This window comes from Gorilla gorilla, chromosome Y (genome assembly GCF_029281585.2).
Source record: "Gorilla gorilla gorilla isolate KB3781 chromosome Y, NHGRI_mGorGor1-v2.1_pri, whole genome shotgun sequence".
Taxonomy (NCBI): domain Eukaryota; kingdom Metazoa; phylum Chordata; class Mammalia; order Primates; family Hominidae; genus Gorilla; species Gorilla gorilla.
This window is the reverse complement of record NC_073248.2, coordinates 28,393,864-28,400,899: the sequence shown is the minus strand read 5'-3', so window position 1 is coordinate 28,400,899 and position 7,036 is coordinate 28,393,864.

Sequence of the window (7,036 nt, the reverse complement as noted above, 5' to 3'; positions counted from 1 at the left end):
GGGATTACAGGTATGAGACACTATGCCCAGCCAGGCATTTCTTCATAGTAATTCAAGAAAGGGCTAATACACTCGGTTTATAAAGAACAGAATGTGTTTGTATTGGTGAAATGCAGACACAAGTCAGGGGACTGTATTTTCCATGGGTGCTGTCTTTTCTAAGGAAAAAGGGGTTGGGTAAGCTTTGTTTGTGTTGGACCAAGGAGTACAGATAGGGCATGGTGGTATCCAGACATCTGTATTATCATCTATGTATTGCTAGTATTTCCATAATTGTTGTTATTTCCATTGGTTTTCAATACATAGATGATAATTTATGCTGTTACCTTCATTTACATTCAGAGAGTTCAAATCACTCAGCCTGAGGAAAGCCCTAGACCATCCTCCCTCCTACTTGTCTGCACTTTTTTCTTTCCTTTTTATCTTACTCTGAAGGCAATTCACCGTTTTCAACTCCTTTTCTCTTGTAACCATGTTCTGCATCCCCTGGGGCATCTGCAGCCAGCAGCAAATAGCAATAGTGCAGACATCCCAGTAAGTTTGTGTATCATGTTCACTCAACTACTTAATTCTCCAACCAAGCAATTCCACCATTTAGAAAAAATGAATTTTCTTTCATTAACTCATAGATTCAATAACTATTTCATAGCTACTTAACTAAGCTCTCAATATACAAATATGTTCAGATTCTATTTAAGAATTCATAAGCTTTGTCTTCTAGATTTTTTGCATTACTTCAATCGCTCATGTTCTTTTACAGACAGTAAGCTACATGTTTTATTTCCATTCTTTCAAATAAAAAGGGTCTGCATTTTAACTCATTCATCACCACCATCTTCTGGAAAAGATCAGAGCTGATATTAATGAGTTGAGGCTGTGCTTCCTAAAAAGAAAAAAAAACCGTGGATCCATGGTGATCTTTCTATGCCCTCCTATGGTCCAAATTTTCCTAAGGGTGTTGGCATGACCAAACTTCCAAATGGATTTATGGCATCAAAAAAACAATAAGTAGATTCAAAGTGGTCAAAATTGTTGGCTGTTATATTTGAGCAGTCTCAGAACATTTCTGCTTGGAAAATCTAGTGACAAGATGATTCCGTATTCCCACAGACTAACCTAAGGAAAAGGAATGTTTAAGGGGTATTGTGGTTGAGAACAAAGGTCAACCCAGGAGGACCTGCACAGCAATAGAGTGAAACTTTGTCTCTTAAAACAAAAAGAAGAAACATAGAAAAAAAACAAAAACAAAACCACTGGGGACTCCAAAAAAGGGGGATGGAGGAGGATTAACCACTAAAAAATTATCTATTGGGTACAATGTTCATTGTTTGGGTGATGGGTTCACTAGAAGCCCAAACCCCAGCATTATGCCATATACCTATGTAACAAACCTGAACATGTAACCCCTAAATCTAAAGTAAAGATAATTTTGTTTCAAAGACATGCCTGCATCTACATGTTGAGATATCAGGAATGCTCCTTTAATGAAGAACTTTACGTGTCAATTTGACTGGGCCATGGAATGCCAAGATCCCTGATTATACATTATTTTTTAGTATGTCTGTAATGGTGTTTCTGGAAGAGATTAGCATTTGAATCCACATATTAAAGCAGATGAACCCTCCACAATGTAGGCAGGAATCATTCAATCCCCTGAAAGCCAGAAGAGATTAAAAAAAAAAGTGGAGGAAGTTTGACTCTCCCCCTTTCTTCCTCACTGCTGAGATGGGACATCAATCTTCTGCCTTGGTGCTCCTGTTTCTCAGGTCTTCAGACTTGGGCTGGAATCTACACCATTGGCTCTCCAGATTTCAGAACTTCTTCAATGATACCACTAGCTTTCCTGGGTCTCCAGCTTGTAGACAAAACAACGTGGGACTTCTCAGCCTCCATAAATCCATGAGACAATACCTAAACTACACCTCTTTCTAGCCATCTATCATTCTACTGTTCTGTCATTATGTCATTCTGTCTATTTTTCTAGCCATCCAGTTCTATTCATCTGCCCATCTACCTCTCCACCCCTGCACCCCACTGAAACATCCAGGTCCCTTTTCTTACAATATTATATCCCCTTCTGTGTGTCTGATAATTTTCTTGTGCCATTGTTTAATTTGGCTGTTGACTTTCAAATTTCTATTATCTCTTTAGAAATGGCAACTGTTAAGTGAATAAAGTGTCTTATTTCAAAGAGAACTGGTGGACATTTGTGAATTCTGCATAATGTATGAGGAAGGAGGTCAAGTATGAGACTTGTGATCTGCAAACACTTCTAAGGATGTTTCTTAACGTCATCATCTGATTATTCAAGGTCTCTGTATTGTCCTCTGATTATATGAATACTTACTGGCTACAAATGTAATTAAAACCAATGCCACCTGTGTATCGACTCTGTAATTTCTTCTTTCATTAATTTACTGAAAATTATTTATCAGTCAATTTGCTTTTATAGGCTTTTATAATTATGAGGAGCCTTGAAGGGTAAATGGGGTGGTGTTGAAATCACATTAGCTGGTCAGTAAGGGAAATGCTAATATAAACACAAATTTTTCTTCGCAATCCATATCAGTTTGATTAATTGATCATTCCCCTCAGCTTTATCATGGTCTCTGTGTAGCAGAACAATAAGGAAAAGAAACAGAATTGCTACATTACAGACTATGCTTCAGATTTCTAAAAACAAACATTTGTAGTTTTACATTATTACATGAGGAAATTAACGGCTTAAGTAGGATAAATCAGTTACCACGTTTGTAGCTGTTTTAGACCTAGGTCTTTTTTTTATAAGAGCACTCTGCCTTATAATTGATTTACTGAGTTATAGTGAGATATTGCTCACATGCCCTAAAGCTTCCTCTTGTAATGTGTCCAATTCAGTGGTTCTTTGTATATTCAGAGTTGTCCAACCATCACCTCTAATGCCAGAACATTTTTATCACCCCAGAAGGGAAACCTCATATTTGTTAAACACTCACTCCCCATTACCTCTCTCCCCAATCCGTGGCAACCACTAATCTATATTCTGTCTATATATTTGCTTAGTCTTGCCATGTTATATAAATGGCATCATATTACACGTGGCTCTCCCTGTCTGGTTTCTTTCACTGAGCATTGTATTTTCAACATATAACAGTGTTGTAGTCTGTGTTCGCATTTTATTTCTTTTTATGGCCAAATATTACTCCTTTGTATGGATTGACCACTCCTTTGGATAGATGAACATATCAATGTTTATGTATGCATTCATTGATGGGTATGTGTGTGGTTTCCATGTTGTGCTACTATGCACATTTGTATGCCAGTTATTGTGTGGTTCTATATGTTTATTTATTTTGGGTATATACATACGAGTAGAATACATGGGGACTTCAAAGGATCACTCTATATTTAACATTTTGAAAAACTGCCAGACTTTTTCCCAAAATGGCTGTGTCTTTTTGTAGTAGTGTGGGAAAATTCCATCAATAGTGTAGGGAGGTTCCATCATTAGTGTAGGAAGTTTTCTTTAGTAGTGTAAAAAGATTCCATCGGTAGTATGGGAAAGTTCCATCAGTAGTGTAGGAAAGTTCCCAACAGTAGTATAGGAAGCTTCCTGCAGTAGTGTGAAGGTTTCATCCCAGTGTGGGAAGGTTCCATCAGTAGTATAGGAAGTTCCATCAGTAGGGTGGAAAGATTCTATCAGTAGTGTAGAAAGGTTCCCATAATAGTGTAGGAAGATTCTATCAGCAGTGTGGGAAGATTCCCATTGGTAGTGTGGGAAGGCTTCCATCAGTAGTGTAGGAAGGTTCCCACCAGTAGTGTAGGAAGGCTCCCATCAGCAGTGTAGGAGGTTCCATTTTTGTTTCTGTATCCTTTCCAACATTCATTATTATCTCTCTTTTTCATTTCTAATTTTGGCTACATCACACACATTGGATGTGCTACACTGACCCTATAAAAATGCTAATTTCAAAATCCAAAATGGAGGTTCTACTTTTAATAACAAAAGATTATTTCTGCCCAATCTTAGTAATCATCAGGGAAATACAAATTAAAACCACAATGAAGTTTTATCTTATCCCCCTCAGAATGGCTATTATTAAAAAGACCCACCCCCCCAAATAAAAAGATGTTGATGAGGATACAGAGAAAAAGGAATGCTTAGATACTGTTTGTTGAGCTACTGTTAGTTAGTACAACCTTTAGGGAAACAAATGTGAAGATTTCTCTAATAGCTAAAATTAGAACTTCCATTTAATCCAGCAATTTCACTACTCAATAAGTACTCAGGGAAAATAAACCATTATAGCAAAAAGATACAATCACATGTTTATGGCAGTTTTATTCACAATAGCAAAGATAGGGAATCAATGTAAATGTCCATCAATAGTAGGCTGGAAAAAGAAAATGCAGTACATATACACCACAGAATACTACTAGCCATGAAAAACATGAAATTATGTCTTTTGCAGCACATAGATGAAACTGAAGGTAACTGTCTTTAGTGAAACAAACCAGGCACAGAAAGTCAAATACCACATATTCTCACTCAGAAGTGGGTGCTAAATAATGTGTACACATGGACACAGAGAGTGGAATAATAAAGAATAGAGATGCAAATGGGCGAGTGGGTGGGAGGGAGGAGTGAATGATGAGACATTAGTTAATATGTACAATGTAGGTTGATTAGATGATACATATCCTAAAAGTCCTGTTTTGACCACTATGCAATCTATGCATGTAACAAATGCCACATGTAGCTCATAAATTTGTACAAAAAAGATTGCTTCATTGACAGAGAATGAACAACAAGAGGGTTATTTTTTAAATTAAATTCTTTCTATACATTTTTAAATGCTGCTTGATATACTTAATTCTCAACAATGATCACCTTAGATGCAAGCTGTCCTCATAACTCAATACGCAATACTTTGAGTATACTGATTTACAGAAATGAAAACAATTCTAGCAATAACTAATCTTTTGCAGGTGAGAACATCCATCCAGCAGGGCCTCTGGTATTCCCATATCTCTGAGCTGCTTCCATTTCAACAACATTCACAGAGGGCTTCAGTCATGTCTCAGATACCTTCTAGAGTTTCCCTAGAAGGATGGCCAGCACTTTCCTGTGGTCATGACTTTGATCATCCTCCACGATCTCAGCATTTTCTATCATAAATTTGACCCCACCTCAATGATGAAATACCTCTCCTCTTTCTCAGTTTGTCCCACATCTTCATCCCTGTTATATTTTTCCCTTACTTAAATTGGTGTATCATTTCCTTCTCATTGGTTTTATGCTATTTTAGGAGCCTGTTAATTAAGTATTTTTCTTTACCCAGAAAACTGGAGAAGGGAATCCCCTCCAGGTTAAGTCAAAGGAGACTTAAATTGCAACACTCAGAAGATCAAATGTAGACTTGCCTTCCCACAGAAAACCAAATTGTGCATGAGATGGAAACCAGGGACCTTTAATATCTGTTAACCATACATATGTGGGTGCCTTTGTGAGTGACAGGTTTCCCCATAGATGCAAACAGCCCTGTTTCTGCTTGACTCAAAAGTCCTCTCCTTCTCGTTCAGTGTCATTGTACAAACTACAGTTTAGAGACTGCTCTCTGGGTCAGGCATCTAACCGCCCACTAAGGAATGAGTGAGAATAAAGTCTTTCCTCTGTAACTGTTTTGGTTTGTAAAGAGGCAATCCAGCATAATAAAGGCGAGATGCTCTGCAGTTCTTCTTGCACAATGCACCTGTCTATGATACAGTGAGCACCAATGCAATTGAATTCACAGTGACACTCCTAACTCAGACTGGGGTCACAGATGTTCTTCTGGGGAGATGGGAAGGTTAAGAGGACCTATGAGTTCTTGCAGTTCACCTGGGGAAAGAAGTTCACAGGTGACGTCCAAGCAGAATATAGCTTGTTAAGAGGAGGTGAAAACCTTGCTGTAGGAAGCAGGATTCAGTCCTCAACAGATGGTGACCTGTTAAGTTGGTTGGAGCACAATGGACACCCCACTTTCCTACCGGCTCTTTTGTAACTTGTTTTCTGTCCAGCAGACAGATTACTTATCATGATCTGCTGGGTCAAAAACTCTCTTCAGTCTACACATCTCAGGCTGGCTATGTCTGTCCCTTGGCAGAGACCTTCTCTAAACTCCAACACCAGGCTACCTAAATTGAACATCTTACCCCCTGCTCTCTCAGCACCTTCTTTTTCTGCCTTTTTACTCTAACCATGATGATTGTAATGACATATTTATTGATGTTTGTTTGATTGTTCCCCCACATTGAGCCCCATGAATGCAGGCACCCTATTTCTTTTGTTTCTCTACAGCAGGGTTCCCCAGTCCGCAGGCCATAGACCAGTATCAGCCCATGGCCTGTTAGGAACAAAGCTGCACAGCAGGTGAGCACCAGGGGAGCAAGTGAAATTTATCTGTATTTGGAGCTGCTCCCCATCACTCACAGTGCATTACTGCCTGAGATCCACATCCTGCACATCAGCATCAGTACTGGATTCTCATGGGAGGGTGAACCCTAATTGTGAACTGCACAAGTGAGGAATCTAGGCTGCACGTTCCTTATGAGAATCTAATGATGTCTCCCATCACCCAAGGTAGGACTGTCTAGTTGCAGGAAAACAAGGTTATGGCTCAAACAGATTCTGCATCACAGTGAGTTATATAATTATTTCATTGCCTATTACAGTGAAATAATAATAGAAATAAAGTGCACATTAAATGTAAAACCATTGAATCATTCCAAACCAACCCCGCCACCCCCACCTCCATCCCACCACGGTTCCTAGAAAAAGTGTCTTCCAACATACCCATCCCTGCTTCCAGAAACATTTGGGGCTGCTTCTCTATAGCATTTACAGTTTCTGAGACCATGATTAGCCTATGGTAAACTCCGAAGTATTTGAACAAATAAATAAAAGTAGAGGGTGTGATGAACCCATGAGAGATCGCCTTTCAGCTTTAACTTATCCAGTGTCTTCTATCTCTTTTGTGCATACTGGTTGCCATGGTTTGAGATTTTGCATCCCCTC